This window comes from Olea europaea, chromosome 15, assembly GCF_002742605.1.
Source record: "Olea europaea var. sylvestris chromosome 15, O_europaea_v1, whole genome shotgun sequence".
Classification (NCBI taxonomy): domain Eukaryota; kingdom Viridiplantae; phylum Streptophyta; class Magnoliopsida; order Lamiales; family Oleaceae; genus Olea; species Olea europaea.
In genome coordinates this window covers 583705-600560 of record NC_036251.1, presented here as the reverse complement: position 1 = coordinate 600560, position 16856 = coordinate 583705, and positions in this window count along the sequence as shown.

The window sequence follows — 16856 nt, the reverse complement described above, 5'->3', positions numbered from 1 at the left end:
AAAAAAAACATACTTGGTCTACAGAACCAGCTAAACCTTGCTCTGATACCACGCTGTAACGCCCCGACCCCTAGTGGACCGGAACGCTACTTACTTTACTTAGCTTAACCTGTAGTTTAGTAACAAGTGTATACGTTTTAGGGGAAGCTTACATCTTCGGATAATAATTTAAATAACAATACTTCAAATACTTTAAACAAAAACACTGAATCATTTTTCAAGACAACAAAATGTAATTTATTTGAAGAAAATATAACTTGTTCTCGCATTCTGCGTTATTCAAAATTTTAAAGAAATAACATTGGAAAACATTTCATAAAAATAAATCCAAATCACTTATTCACCGGATTTCCATGGGCTCGTTGCATCACTCTCCATCTTCTCCTCCATCCATGCCCGAGGTAGAATTCCTTCAATCTGTAGAGATGGGATTAAACCCGTGAGTTGAAAAATTCAATAGGAGTCATAGGTGCATTCGTGATCAAGTTATATATTTCAAAACATTAACTTTATAACTTTTCATACATGCCATACCCGGTAGCACCATTTGACATACAAACATTTCTTCAACATAGAGGGGTATGCCGTACCGGAGTACCATTTGACATACAACCATTAACATAGAGGGATATGCCGTACCGGAGTACCATTTGACATATAAACATTAACATGAATCGAAACTTATAACTTAACACGATTAAACACATTGCACCTCTACCTACCTGATTGATGCTTTTGAAACTTTGAAAACTTGGATTGAAAATTTCGATGAAACTTGGACGTTGAAAGAAATGCACTCCTTGGATGTTTGAAAACCGTTGATAATTGATGCTTGAAAACACTTCTTAAACTTCTAGGAAAAATAGTTTTCCTCCCTCTCTTTTTCTCTCTTGGAAACTCTTTTTTTAGTATGTAAATGCTCTTGTTTTTGGTGTGAGAAAAAAATGAGTGAAATGAGGTCTCTATTTATAGGTAAATATCCCATAACTTAAAGCAAATGAAGGGTCACATTTCATTTAAGAGAGAAAACATGGGTGCCATTTAAGTTTGATGTTAAATGCTTCAATTTAGTGGGGTTTTTATTGCCAAAAACGTGGGTGGCCCTTTGAGAAAATAATTGATGAAAATAAATATTTAAATTCTAGAGAAAAATGAGAATTTTCATTTCCGGCAGTTTCAGTCGACCAGTTGTAGTCCGGTTGACACTGCACAACTTTCAGTGTTTCTATCATAACTTCTTCTCCCGATATTCGATTGAGGTAATTCAAAGTACGTTGGAAAGCTAACTCAAAGAGCTACAACTTTTATTCAGATATAATTTTCCAAATCGAATGTTTCCTATGTCGAAAATGGATCTCAAATGAGACTAAAAATCTGAAATATACTTTAGTCATCCAATATTCATGTCTTAGTGGTACTAAGGTGTCTAGAATTATTTGAGGTTTTACAATCAACAAATTAGTTAAGTACAACAGCTAGCAAAAATGAATCTATATAGGATTAATTTTAAACAATTGAAATCTAAAAAATAACCATCATCAGAAAATGCACAGTTAGCTGCCAAACTAAATTTGAAGATCCAATATTCTCTCTAACGCTCTCTTGCAAACTGATGGGAAGGAGAGTTGCCATCAATTTTTTAGGTAGAAAATGTAATCAAAGAATTGTATGTCCTTTGGTGAAAATATCAGTAATCTGATCTTGAGTAGAGACTTATTTGACCTAAATATAGTTTTTAATCACCTTCACTCGAACAAAATTATAATCAATCTCTATGTACTTAGTCTAGCATGAAAAACAGGATTAGATGCTGATGCTAATGCCATAGCAATTATTACACCAAAGCACAAGAGTAGAAGAGAGGCAAACGCCAAATTCCTTGAACATCTTATGCATCCAATATAGATCAGCTACAGCCATGGCAATAGACTTGTATACAACTTCTTGAAACAACATTTTGCTTCTTTGCACTCCCACTGATTAAGTATGAGCAAAGGAAGATACTATATCCGCTAGTACTGTGTTTGTCATCTAGATTTCTTGTCCAGTCGAAGTCACAATAGTAAGGTTGACTGAATAAGGGGTATAATAGAGACCATAGTCAATAGAGCCTTTTAAGTATATCTAGGACTCACTTGGCTGCTATCCAGTGAGGCTCACGAGGATAGTGCATGAATTTACAGGGTTCGTTTACTACATAGGACTATAGGAGATATCATGTCTCGAAATTGTACAATGTAAAGGAGAACCAAGTATTCTATATTTTGTGGGATCTTTTAGGTGAAAGTTTTTGGTACCTGATGTAGTTGGACAAGATAAAGGTTTTAATTTTATCATCTTTGTTCCATCAAGAAGATCATATTGTACCCGAGTAAGTAACTAAGTTGACCAAGATCTTTTACATGAAAATGCTCATGCAATTGTTTGATAAACTGATCAATGGCAATTTTACAAGAACCAATGACTACAATATCATCTACATACATTAAAACAAAAATTTCAACAGTGGTAGTGGTGTATGTAAATAAAGAATTGTAAAAAATGGTCTCTATGAAGCCATATTTTCCAGTATTTGCTCAGAGAACTTTTTAAACCATGCCCATGATACTTGTTTAAAGCCATAAAGAGCTTATGTAACCTGCATACAAAATTCAAATGGTTTTCGTCAATAAATCTGCTAGGTTGTTCCATAAAAACTTCTTCATCTAATATACTAGGTAGAAAAGCACTGAAAATATCCAATTGTTTTACCTCCCGATTAAGAGAAACTGCATGTGCCAATACAAGTATAAACCTAGAAACTCTTGATACAAAGTCACAAGAGCCTTCACATCAAATCACCGAACCTTGAAAGATATTTGAACCTCTCTCCTTATGATGCCAAGTAGGATAGTTATTATCCTATTGGCTTATTGTAGCAGATGATTCACAAGAAAGAAACGAAAGAAAAACGCCTAAAAACCAGAGAAAATACTCTGAAATCAACTCAATATTATTAATAATGCAGAATACGAAAATTAACCCACAAGTCAGGTTAAATAGTTGCAAAATTACGAAATTATGAAAAATTACCAAAAATAACAAAATCTCAAAAATCTTACCGAAATAAAATATGGAATAAAAGAATTAAGTTGTCAAAATTTTGGCTCAATTTGGATTCTTAATCACCTAGAAAAAAGGAAACAAAATATTGCTTTAAATGGTAAAAAATAATAAAATTAACTAAAATAACTAAAAACGGATCAAATTGCCTCAATGAAGGAAATATTTGCTATTCACTTTCCATCTTTGCGGAACCTCCTGCATCAGTCGCCCCCCGATTGGAAAGAACTCGCCATCGAGTTCACACGAGCTTCAGGCGGTAATCTCGGAGGAAGATCTTCTGGCATCTGATCAGTAAACTCCGTTAGTGACTGCTGTATTTCTACTAGTAAACCTGAATCCTTGTTCACTTTAATGGACATAGAAAGTAGGTTGGCATTTTTTACTACAAGGGCACGGATGGCTTTTTCTCGGCAAGGCGCTAACACAATCTTCTTCCCTTTGATACTAAGGGAATATGTATTTTTCCATCCATCATGAATAACACTACGATCATACTGCCAAGGTCAAAACATGATACGCGTCCATTGATACCACATCACACCAAGCATTATCAAAATATTTTTTTTCAATCGAAAAAGACACTAAACACCGTTTTCTATCGTTACCTCACTGCCTTTATTCAGCCAAGACAATTTGTATGGTTTGGAATGACAATCCATCTTTAGTTGCAGTTTCTCAATAGCCTCCTCAGACACTACATTCTCACAACTGCCACTATTAATTATCAGCTTGTAGACTTTATCAGCAACTGTGTAGGTTGTGTGGAAAATGTTGGTCCTCAACCAATCGTCCCCTGAATCACCCTTGGGAGTCAGCAGGCTCTTTCGAATGACCAGGGTCTCCTGACCATCTCTATATAGCACGTCCTCATCTTCACCATCATCATACACAGGCTCCCCAACTTTCTCGAACTCCTCTATCATATCCTCCTCAATCAGAAGATTTTTATTTTTCTGACCAGTAGGCTTCTTGCAATTAGTCGCCCTATGCCCCTGTTCACCACACTTGAAACACTTAATACTTGAGTTGGAATTGTCCCGCTGTGGCTAATAAGTAGGACGAGATTCTTGAGGGCGAATTGGCTGACTACCCTCACCTCTGACCACTGGCCTCCTACTCTGCTTTTTCTCCACTGCAAGTGCCCACTGAAATGCCTCAGAAACCATCCATAATGAATGAAGGCTGAGAACATCCTGTAGGGGTTGCCTTAACCCTCCCAAATACCAAACTACCATCTGCTCCTCCGTCTCAGATAAATCATTTTGAGCCACCAGCTGATAGAATTCCTCAGTATAATCATTGACTGATCTTGCGCCTTGGCTCAGTGAATGGAGCCTCTGAAACAAGGTTTGAGCATAACCAAAAGGGAGGAAGTGCCCTTTCATCTTCATCTTCATCTTCTCCAAGTCAGTAATTTTGGATTTTCTCTGTCACTCCCGTGAACGCTTCAACTGTTCCCACCATGTAGATGCTCTAACTTTGAGTTTAATGGCGACCAGTTTCACTTTGACACGATCCGGAACCTCCTTATATTCAAAAATCCGCTCCACTTCATTTAGCCAATCAATAAATCCTTCAGCCTGCAGCGTACCAGAAAACTCGAGTAGATCCACTCTGAAACCGAGATCCACATGACGATCCTCCCATCCACGATGCTCCCAAACTCGAGCATGATGGTGATACGGGTTTTCGAAACTGGTATCAAAATCGTGACCCTCCACATCATGATCACCGAACTCCTGCTCCGCCAAACGTTGGGTTAACTCCGCAACTTGTCTTTGCAAATCTTCAATCATCACATTCTGAATATTATGATCACGGTGAGGGACTTCCTCAATCGAAACCTGCCCTCGACGACCACGACTACATCCACCAACCATTATAATTGATGAAATTTATCTCCCAAGAAGATGTTGACGCTCTGATACCAATTGACGCCTGGTAGAATAGTGGCTTGTTGTAGCAGATGATTAGCAAGAAAAAAATGAAAGAAAAACGCCCAAAAACCAGAGAAAATACTCTGAAATCAACGCAATATTATTAATAATGCAGAATACGAAACTTAACCCACAGGCCGGTTAAATAGCTGCAAAATTACGAAATTATGGAAAATTACTAAAAATAACAAAATCTCAAAAATCTTACCGAAATAAAATGTGGAATAAAATAAGTAAGTTGCCAAAATTTTGGCTCAATTTGAATTCTAAATCACCTAGAAAAAAGGAAACAAAATATTGCTTTAAATGGTAAAAAATAATAAAATTAACTAAAATAACTAAAAACGGGTCAAATTGTCTCAATTAAGGAAATATTTGCGATTCACTTTCTATTTTTGCGGAACCTCTTGCATCACCTTAACATGACATTGATCCCCATATCTCCACTCATTTGTCCCCACCTAGAAAAGTCATAACAAGATCTAAAACTGACCTTGTTCAACCACCTAAACAATATCCTGACTATAAGGTTAATATTTTATCCATCATCCTTTTTATATATTAACCAGTGTAATTAATAAAACAAAACCTTCTAATGCAGTATCTAACCTGAATGGTGTGCTGCTATGGAAGATGAGTTCGGCGTATTAATGGAAAATGGCTCCTGGTCTCTCTATCCCAAGCCAGTAGGTAAGCATATAGTTCGGAATAAGTGGGTTTACAAGATAAAATGAAGGCCAGATGACTCAATTGAAAGGTAAAAGATGAGGTTAGTGGCAAAGGAGTTTGATCAAAAGGATAGAGTTGACTACTATGAAACATTTTCCCAGTATTCTAGATTAGAATTCCAAATATATAGGGCTTGTGTTGAATTTTCTATTGATGATCGAGGTGGTTTTGCAGGTATTTGGGTTTTATTTCTTGAGAAAGTTGCAGGAGATGTAAAACTGAGTATCACTATACTTGTAGTCATATGAGCTTGAATAATGATAGGAGTCTTACCTAGAGATGTGACGCTACTTAAAGTAATTGACTTAGTGACTCATTCTTTTGCTAGAAAACAGTCTTCATTAAAAACATGTCTAGACACATAGATATGACTTGTAAGTTATCCCAAAAATATACATTTTTTTACTTTGTTCAAAACTTTAGTTGTCAACTTGTTAATCAAAAAAACTGAAGTCAAGAATGTATCTACCTAGTAGCATGATTTTAAATGTACTTGTGCTAATAAAGTGAGTTTTGTTTCTGGGATATATCTATGTTTTAGTTTTGCAATGTCATTTTGTTGCAAAGTATATGGACATGTCAAGTTGTGAAAGATTTCAGGTTCTATTAAAGTCTTTGAATTGCTAAGAAAGGTATCTACTACCATTTTTCTTTTCTAGTTGCTTTATTTTAGTACTAAAGCGATTTTCCTAAGAGGCTTATATTTGATAAATAAAGACAAGACACGGGACTTGAACTTTATGGGACACAACTAGGCAAAACAAGAATAGTCATCAACGAATAAGACGTAATATCTACAACTACCTATTCAAGCATAAGGAACAACCAAACATCTAAATGAATGAGTTGAAGAGGTGAAGTAGACAGTCATGAGGACTCATTAAATGGTTATTTGCTAACTTTTTAATAGAAAGATAATTCAAACTTGCTAAACGGCTTAAAACAGACATGGACGGATGACCTAAGCGAGTATGCCAATTATCTAAACTGGTTTTCACTCCTACATGTGCTATAAGACACTGTAGTTTATTTGTTAAGAACTCTTGTGGACAACAACCGGATACAATCCATTTTCAATCACTGTATGCAGTAGTAGTTACCTCGTGTGATTATCCTTTATCCAAAAATCATAACCCTCAAGAATAAAGTAGTTATTTAAGTAAAATTTATATATAGAAAGCATAATAGTATTTACATATAGAAAGAAAAATAGTTTAGGCCTTGGATAATGAAGAACTAGTTTTAAGGCAAAAGAAGTGTTGGTTTTTTTATACCCAATAAATCTCGGGTCATGATGTTAACGTGAGTTAATATTATATCATAAGTATAGGTCGATGAATGAAATAAGTCCAACAACCAAGTTCATGAGTTACACCCGACCCAATTGTATTCTCTTTTGGATGACTTGAATCTTGACCTGTTTACCTCTTTAAAGGTCCAACTTAAAGCCTAACCCTAGAGTATATATATAGATATAACCCTAGCCACTTTCTTGTGATATTTTGTGTGGTTTTGAGAGAAAAATAGAGGAATCCCGGCTGCCCCCTTTATGTTAAAAATAGCCTCTAGAAGTGTCCAAAACGCTTGTTTAACGTGTGCAATTCGTGGTTCCTTCATAGTATACCTTTGTGGTGTCTTCTCCTAACCTTTGTGGCTACAAATCATCATATTTTTCTTGTCCTACATGGGTAAGATTGAATAGCACACGAGGTGAGTTAGAGTGGTTTGGAGTTGATTGGATTAGTTGTTGGTTGAAAAATGTGCGTTGGACTGAGCTCGAAATCACCGATTTGAAGATCTTTCAAGAGAGCTTTCGCAACATTTGGTATCAGAGCTTCAAGGTGGTGGTTTAGGCTCTTGAAATATAGCAAAAAACCGTCCAAAAATCGGCAGAAAAGAACCAGAAATCAGATCGAAGAAGCTGTCCAAAAACTGTTAAAATCAGCCTCCGTTATTCGCATTTTCTGATCAATCCAAAAGGAGTATTGGAAAACGAAGATCATTGGTGTGATGTAAGGAAAACCCTAGAGAGCGACGTGTGTTGGTCGTCGACGGTGCATCTGGAGGCACATGAGAACCACACGCAGAGAGAAGAGGCGCGCGTGAGGGCACATGAGGGAGAATTTCGAGGAGGTTCCAAATGCAGTTTGTTCCTCACATTATTTCTAACATTTTTCGTATTGAAAGTTTTTTGTTTCAAGGCCTGCAGAAAAATCTGGACAGCGTTGTTCTTCGGGCGTCGGGACTCGATTGTGATTTTTTGGTTGCTGCAGTTTCCAGAGACTTGAGGACAAATAGTGGTGGTCCTAAAGTGTTAAATTCGCATGTCTCATAATTTACGGACTCAGATTGGTCCGCTCTGGTAAATTGACTGAAATTTTTACATTATCGAACTAGCAGATCATCGAGGGGGTGCTCATTAGGCTTGGGGGTTGTCATTGCTTGGCAACCATTGCTTGTGCTAGAAAATTTAGGAATTGTTTGCTCTATTTTTGAAGTGTTGAACTTTGATTACAAGTTGGTAGTTGATTTTGTGATTATCTGTCATATAGTCACTGTGTGAGACATGTTGCATGAAAATTTGAATTTTTTATTTATACACTTTCGTGTTTGCATTAATTATCCCATTAGAACACCTGGAATTGACCCGTTCGAACATTCCCTTGATCTAAGATCATGAATCTTACGAAACCCTGGAATCTAGAACGGTGTATATTGTGACCTTAGGATTACTTTGTGTGACCTATCTGTATTTTGGTTGTTCTGTTCTTCTTAAAATGTCTTCATACTTTGAGGTTGTAATTTTTAATAGGAAAGGATATTTTTCAATTTGACAACAAAAAATAAAGGGTATTTTGGTCCAACAAAAAGTTTCAAAAGTCATAAATGGCAAATCTCTTGCAAATTAACAGAAGTACAAAAAGAAGAGTATGATGAACTTGCATACACTTCAATTATTTTACACATGTTTGATACTGTTTTGAGAAAAGTAGGAAAACTGGATTCTACAAATCAACTTTGGGAAAAGTTGGAGGACTTATATTTGCTTAAATCTACTCCTAATAAACTGTACTTGCTTGAACAATTTTTCAACTTTAAAATGGATCCTTCAAAAGATCTTGATGACAATCTGGATGTCCTTAACAAGTTAGTTCAAAACATCGTTAATTGTGATGAAAAGATATCTGAAACGTATAAGGCTATTATCCTGCTTAATTCCATGCATGATTCATGTAGGGAAGTTAAGAATGCAATTAGGTACGGTAGGAACACTTTAACACCCGTGATTGTCATAGACTCGCTTAGGAGTAAGAAGATGGAGATTAAAACTGAAAAAGAGGACAAGAGGAGTGACGAGTTACGTATGATGAAGAGTATGATGAAGTTTAAGCAAATGAATTTGGGTAGAACCCAAGATGGTAGTAATTTGAGTAGTGACTCGAGTGATGAGGGTAGTAAGAAGAAGGGAAAGGGACATGACAAGTCTAGTGGTAGAAGGTGTTATAGTTGTGGTAAGTATGGATACTTTATTAGAGATTGTCCCAAGAAGAAAGATAAGCTGAAGGGTAAGATGAGAGGTGAGGCAAATTTGGTAGATGATAGGATAAGTATGGTAACATCTTTTATTAGGGTCATTTATGCATGTATTGCATATGTAGTTGACCGTGGTTTGATTGACTTGGTGTTAATCTATGGTTTTATGTGAACGTGTTTCTAAAAAGATCCGTGTGTGTTATCATATAGTATATTGTCATCGCATGTGTAAATGCCCTTGATTGTTTACTATTAAATATTTGCTTCTCCTTGGATTTTTTTGACCTTAGCCCCGGTGAGTATATGGAATAAGTATGGTATGTGTTTCAGGTTGGAAACACAAGATAGGGTCTGTGATCGAATTTTATTGGCTGCTTTGATTATGCAAGTGCTAACTGTGTGTTTTTACTGCTTGTAGATTTATTGGGCATCATGGTGGAGATTTGTTGGGTTTTTGATACCCAATAAATCCTGGGCTACGACGTTAACGTGGGTTAATATTATTTCATAGGCATAGGTTGATGAATGAAATAAGTCTAACAACCAAGTCCATGAGTAACACATGGCCCAATTGTATTCTCTCGAATCTTGGCCCGTTTACCTCTTTAAATGTCCAACTTAAAGCCTAATCCTAGAGTATATATATGGCTATAACCCTAGCCACTTTCTTGTAATGTTTTGTGTGGTTTTGAGAGAAAAATATAGAAATTCCAGCTGTCCCCCTTTATGTGAAAAAAATAGCCTCTAAAAGTGTCCAAAATGCTTGTTTAACGTGTGCAATTCGTAGTTCCTTCATAGTATACCTTTGTGGTGTCTTCTCCTAGCCTTTGTGGCCACAAATCATCATTCTTTTCTTGTCCTACGTAGGTAAGATTGAATAGCAATCGAGGTGAATTAGATTGGCTGTGGTTTGAAGCCAATTGGATTGGCTGTTGGTTGAGAAAAGTGCGTTGAATTGAGCTCGAAAATCACCAATTTGAAGATCTTTCAAGAGAACTTCTGCAACAAGAAGATCTATCTAGTTGAAAAGAGCTAGAACCAGTGTTTTTAATGATCAAACATGCTCCATTGCTAACAATTATAGTATTATGGCCTTCATAATTTGCATGTCATATTTGATTTTCAAAGATTGAGTTTGCTTCAAGTAACTTAATAGAAAGATCTATAGGAGAAATACGGCCTTGATAAGCCATATTGAATATACTATAACAATCTAAAGCTATGTGGCCAGCTTTGCTACAAATTTGGCACAAAGGTCTAGAATTGTTAGCTGCAACCTATCTAAGGTTATTATTCAGCTATATATTAGATAAGATCTTTGAGGAACTAGAATCTTGCTGCTACGGTTTAAAACTATTAGTTTTGTGGTTTGATTTTCTTCAAATAGTTTGGTACTCTTGATTTTGCCATAAAAGCAAAAGTTGAGGGTTCAACAACCTGGGTATGTTGGATTTCTAGCAAGGTTTCATAGTTGAGAAGTTCTGAATAAAAATTCTCAAGAGATAGATCTTTTTCCCTTTTAGCAAAGTTGAATGAAGTGATGAATGGATAGAAATATAGTTTTAGACCAGCTAAAATGTAGTTTCAGACCAACTACAAGAAAAGTAATAAGATTCTGATCTTCTACAGGTTTTCTAGTAGCTGCAAGTGAGTTAATTGTTCAAATGGTCATTGAACTTGTCCATGTCTTTGATTGGCCACTGAACTTTAAAATATCGAGTTTTGACTACTGAATCTTGAAAAATGTCGAGTTTTGATCAATGAATTTAGGTTCATGTCTTTGATTGGTTACTGAACTTTAAAATATCAAGTTTTGGCTACTGAACTTTGAAAAATGTCGAGTTTTGATCACTGAATTTAGATCCAAGTCTTCGATTTCTAACAGAAGCTTAAAATGTTGAGTTTTGACCACTGAACTTTGGAATATGCCATATGTTATTCACCAGCATAACTAATGAACTTTAAAAATTTCGAGTTTACAATGAATAATGCACAATATTTTTCAAAGTTCAGTGAGTAATATAAAATATGTTTTCAAAGTTCAGTGGTCAAAATTTGATATTTTAAATTTCAGTAAGCAATCCAAGACATGAACCTAAGTTCAGTGACCAAAACTCAACATTTTTCAAAGTTTATTACCAAACCTCGACATTTTTCAAAGTTCAGAAGCCAAAACTCTATATTTTAAAGTTCAGTGGCCAACCAAAGACATGAACTTAAGTTCAATGATCAAAACTCGGCACTTTAAAGTTTAGTGTGTTGGGCATGTTTGGTAAGTGATGCCCAAATCTCCTAGCCGATGATGAAAAATCGAGACCCGTTTTAACTTCATATGCTACAAGCCCAAAATTGAAGAATTAAATCCACATCACAATTGAAGTAGTCCAATTATATTGGGTATTTAGAGGGAATCAGCCCATTGGGCTAGATGCTCAATACCTAATTTGGAGGTAATTTGAAAATCATAAGAAATATAGATAAATACAATCGTTATCTTTCTTTAACCACTTTATCTCATATTGAGCTCTATCTTTTAGTTAACATAATCTTGCAGATTTTTATTCATCCTAATCTCACAAGATTTCTGGGAAATCCGTTCTCCCCTATGGGCCTATAAATTGGATCCTTCACCTTTCATTTTACTCACCCAAAAACAAGAGAAAATCTCCTCTTGCTTAGTGCAAAACAAATCCTCCTCTAACTTTGTGAAATTGTCTTTGTGATTGATAATGGCCTTCAAATTGGAGATACATTTGTGGTGTGGATCGAATTTCTAAGCCTAATCAAAAGGGAAATATCGTTCTTGAATTTTATGGTTTTTGGTTTTGATTTTCTACAAGTAATCTCTACAAATCCTTCACTAATTGGTTGTTTGATTCAATTTGTAGGTGGGTTTACTTCACAATTGGTATCGGAGAGTGGTGGTGGTGAAAATTAGGCCAAAAATCGACTAGAAACCGAAAGAAATCAGACGAAATAGACTGCCCAATTTTTGCACAAAAAACCCCACCTGCAAACGTGATTTCCCGACAATCCAGAAGTCCATTAGTGAAATGGAGACCAGGTTGAGACGTGTAGGCAGTGTTGGGTATGTGGCGCGTATTCCTGACGGCGGTGCGTAAGGGCGCGTGGCGTCGAATCTGGAGAAGTTGTTTTCAGGCAGTTTGTTCCTCACATTATTTTTGACATTTTTCGTGTTGAAAGTTTTCTATTTTAGGTATACATAAAAAGTTGGACGATTTTGCCCTTCGTAGATCAATGGCCAAAATTGCCACATATTTAGTGAATTACTTTATGCTAAAATTATGGCCCTAAAGTAGTAAATTCGCATCTCTCGTAATTTTCGGACTCAGACAAGTCCGCTATGGTAAATTGGCTGAAATTTTACATTATTGCACTAGCAGATCATCGTGTGGAGAGATAATTAAGATTGGGAGTTGTCATTGCTTGACAACCATTGCTTGTTGATAAAACCTAGGTTACTTGCCATTATCTGTTTAATTTTCTAAGTGAAATTATTTATTCGTCATTAGATTAATTTGTTGAATGTCGTTGCGTATTATTTTAGACTTGTACCCAAACTTTTATTTTAGTTCTTCCCTTGATCGAGAACTTGATTCTCACAAAACCCTGGGGTTCTAGAATAGTGTATTATTGTGAAACCATAGGAATCTTGTTACTCCGTGTAATCTGTGTAACCTGTGATTTTTACATATCAAAATTTGTGTTATGTGCATTTTTTGATAAAATGTTGACACATGGGTGTCTTTAATGGTAAAGGAGATTTTTCAATTTGGCAACAAAAAATGAAAGGTATTCTTGTTCAACAAAATGTTTTCAAAGCTATTAATGACTCTTTTCCTACAAACTTGACTAATGAAGAAAAAGAGAATATGAATGAAGTGGCATACACTTCTATAATATTACACCTATCTGATGCGGTATTAAGAAAAGTTGGTAAATTAAAATCAACTCAAGAACTTTGGAAAAAATTGGAGGAACTCTATATGTCTAAGTTAACTCCAAACAAACTTTTTCTACTTGAAAGCTTTTTTAGCTTCAAAATCGATTCTTTAAAAGATTTGGATGATAATTTGAATTTCTTTAATAAACTCGTGCAAGATATCACTAACTGTGGTGAAAAAGTATATGAAGAATATAAGGCAATAATTTTGTTAAATGCTATCCCTGAAACTTATAGAGAAGTTAAAAATTCTATTAAATACGGGAGAGATACTTTAACGCCTGAAATTGTCATAGACTCGTTAATAAGTAAAGAAATGGAAATACGAGTCGCGAGAGTTGAGAGAAAAAGTGGTGAGGTTCATATAATGAGAGGTAGTCTCAGTCTAGAACCTGTGATAACCAAAGTGGATACGCGTCTTGTAGTAAAAAGAAAAGTAGAAGTTTATCTATGTCAAGAAGTAAAACTAAAGGTAGAAAATGGTATGGGTGCGGTAAAACTTGACACTTCATTAAAAATTGTTATGTTGAGGAAAACAAACAAAAGGAAAAGGTTCACGATGAGGCAAATGTTATTACTTACTCTGATAAATTTTGTGAAGTATATGTGTTATTAAACTCTGAATATACTGAAGTAAATTTAACTATGAAATCACATTTAAATGAATAGATACTTGATTCTGATGCATCATTTCATGATTCATCACATAAAGACTAATTTGAAAATATGCAAGAATCTGGAAGTGGTCATGCTAATGTGCAATAATCATGCATATAAAATTGCTGACATTGATGATATCACATTAAAATTTGACACTGGTTATGTGCTTAAATTACATGGAGTTAGATATATTCTTAAAATGGCTAGGAATCTTATTTCAGTAGGAGCATTAGAAACTGATGGTTTTACTGGTAAAATTGGAAACAACATGCTTAAAATAATTAAGGGTGCTCTTGTCATATGTAAAGGTACTAAAAAAAACAGTATTTATGTGACCACTGCTAAAATTGTTAAAAATTCAACTTCCTCTATAAATTTAACCAACACTGATGACACAAATGACACAATAGATTAGCTCACATAAGTATTAAAGGACTTAAACAAGGAAATAGAATTTTGCTTCAAAAATCAACTTTGCGGCTATGTAGTGTATCTGAGTTGAGTGCGGCTGCATAGAAGGTGCAGTTGAGCTTCTCTTAAGCTTGACGGCTTGGATGTGGCAGCTTAACTTCCAAAGTTGACATTTTGGTCACCGAACTTTATAGTTGGTTCAATTAAGTCCTCTGTCGCTCGTTTTTTTATATTTCATCAATATCATCGATGTACTCCTACAAAACATAATTTACAACGAACTAAGTCATATTTCAATACAATTCATTAATAAAAATTCTAGTTTAATGGTTCAAATAAGTGTACAAAGTACACTTATCAATAGACCTTGAACATTAATCTTGGATGAAATAAATTTTTTAAAATATCTTATCATAGTCTTATCTTATAGTTTTTCCCCCCACATTGCAAACCATGTAATCCAAGACTAAGAATCACTACATGTATGAATGTGTATATATATATATAGGATAAGCATTTTTATTTTAAAGAGTTCGCATATATATCACATCTCTTTATGAATATATAGAATAAACTTATGCTTCTTTAAAAATAAGAATTGGAACAACAGAAAATTCATCTAAAACATTTATTACTTGTATATTTGTACTTTCCTCAAGAGAACAACATAACACTCATGTATAAAGTTATGCTTGTTCAAGAGCTACAACTCAATAATGTTCTAAACAATTGATATGAATTAATTTATTAATACATTTTCAAGAGTAATAGCATAATAATGCTCTTGAATATTGATATCACTTAATAACAACCAATGTATATCTACTAATATATACCTATTAGTTGATTTGTAAATCAAAACGAATAGATACGAATATTTTCTTTTGAATAGAAAAGAAGAATCACTATAAGAGCTTCTTAATCTTTGAAGATTAAATTTAAATAATGTATCAAATAAATTTTAGGCTTGAGTATATTTGTTGTCCACCTGTAAAAAACTGTGCAGATATTAGATCTTAAAACTTTAGACAAGATAGTTGAACAAATAATATTCTTGAGTTAATTCTTTTTATTACCATAGAGTTCCTTCAATTCCATTCTATTGACTTTAAAGATGGAAATTTGCTATTTGTACAATAATTTTTGACACTTTAGTTGACACTTGCATTGTTGTCAAGTGTCAATTAAATGAAAAAACTGTTTGAAATTTAAACTTTCCAATAGGATAATGACACGTGACAAAGTGTAAATTAAAGTGTACACCATAGTGTACATATAGCAATGTTCATAAAGATGAATGTAACTCCTGTTTGACATTCATGATTTTTGAAAAAGAAAGTTTTGAATAGTAATTTTTAGGAGAATGTGCAGTTAAAAGTAGAAGAAATTTTGAATATACATGCAGAATATTTTATTGTGCGAATATGTAGTTGAAAATTAGGATGTATGAAAAAGAGTTTTTAAATAACTGTTGTCAAACAGGGACAAAATTTATAGGACTTATTTTAGTCATGTTTGAAAAGAATTTCAATTATGGATGAACAAAGAAGATAAACTTGGAGAGAGAGAGAGAGAGTTTCTTCTATTTCTGCATTTCTCTTTAGTCATCACCCTATAAAATCTTCATAAGGTATTACAATTTTAAAGTGCCAATAGGAATGCCAATGGGCTGGGGATCCCATTCCCCATCCACCTTGTCCCCTCTTATGCAGGTCAAGTCGGGCTAGGACAAGGCGGGGAACTCCCAATCCCTTTATGAGCTCTTTTATATTTTCATTATATTTTAGATATTAATTAAATTAAGTATTATTTATAATTAAATAGGGATTGAACTTTATATTCTTATGAATTTTTACGAGTCATCTATCGAGACTAGGTAGGGACCATTGCCCCCATTCCCCATCCTGACTCGAGGCGTGAAATAGCCCTGTTTCCCGATTAATCAGAGAACAATCCATCCTTGCTCCTTTCAGGGTAGATCCACATGCAATGGCGAATTCAGAATTTTGAATCAGCACAGACGGTCGTTGACCATCTACCGTTGGCCACAAAAAATATCAAAAGTCCTTTTGGTATCCATTTTTTTTTTTTTTTTTTGTAAAAAATACATTTTGGAATGGTGATTTGATGGAGAACGTTTGAACGTGTGACTAAAAATGAAGAAAAATTTTGAATTTACGTATAATATTATTTTATTGAAGAATGTATGGATGAAAAGAAGAAAGAAAAATGTAGTTTTAAAAAAAAGGGGAATCGAACAAGGCCTAAAGTATAAACATAACAATTATTTTGTTCAAAATGAATATGTATAATTTTGTTATAAGAATAAATAGAACTCATCAAATAACATTGTTGCCAAATTTTGTATAATTCAAAGGAAGGTTGTGAATTCGAATATTTAAAATTGTTTGCATTAAAACAATCAAAACCTAACAAATATCATTTTGTTAAATTTAGTAACACAATATAAGAGGTGCCATAATGGTTAAATTCGCCACAACCCTTACTTGAGATCA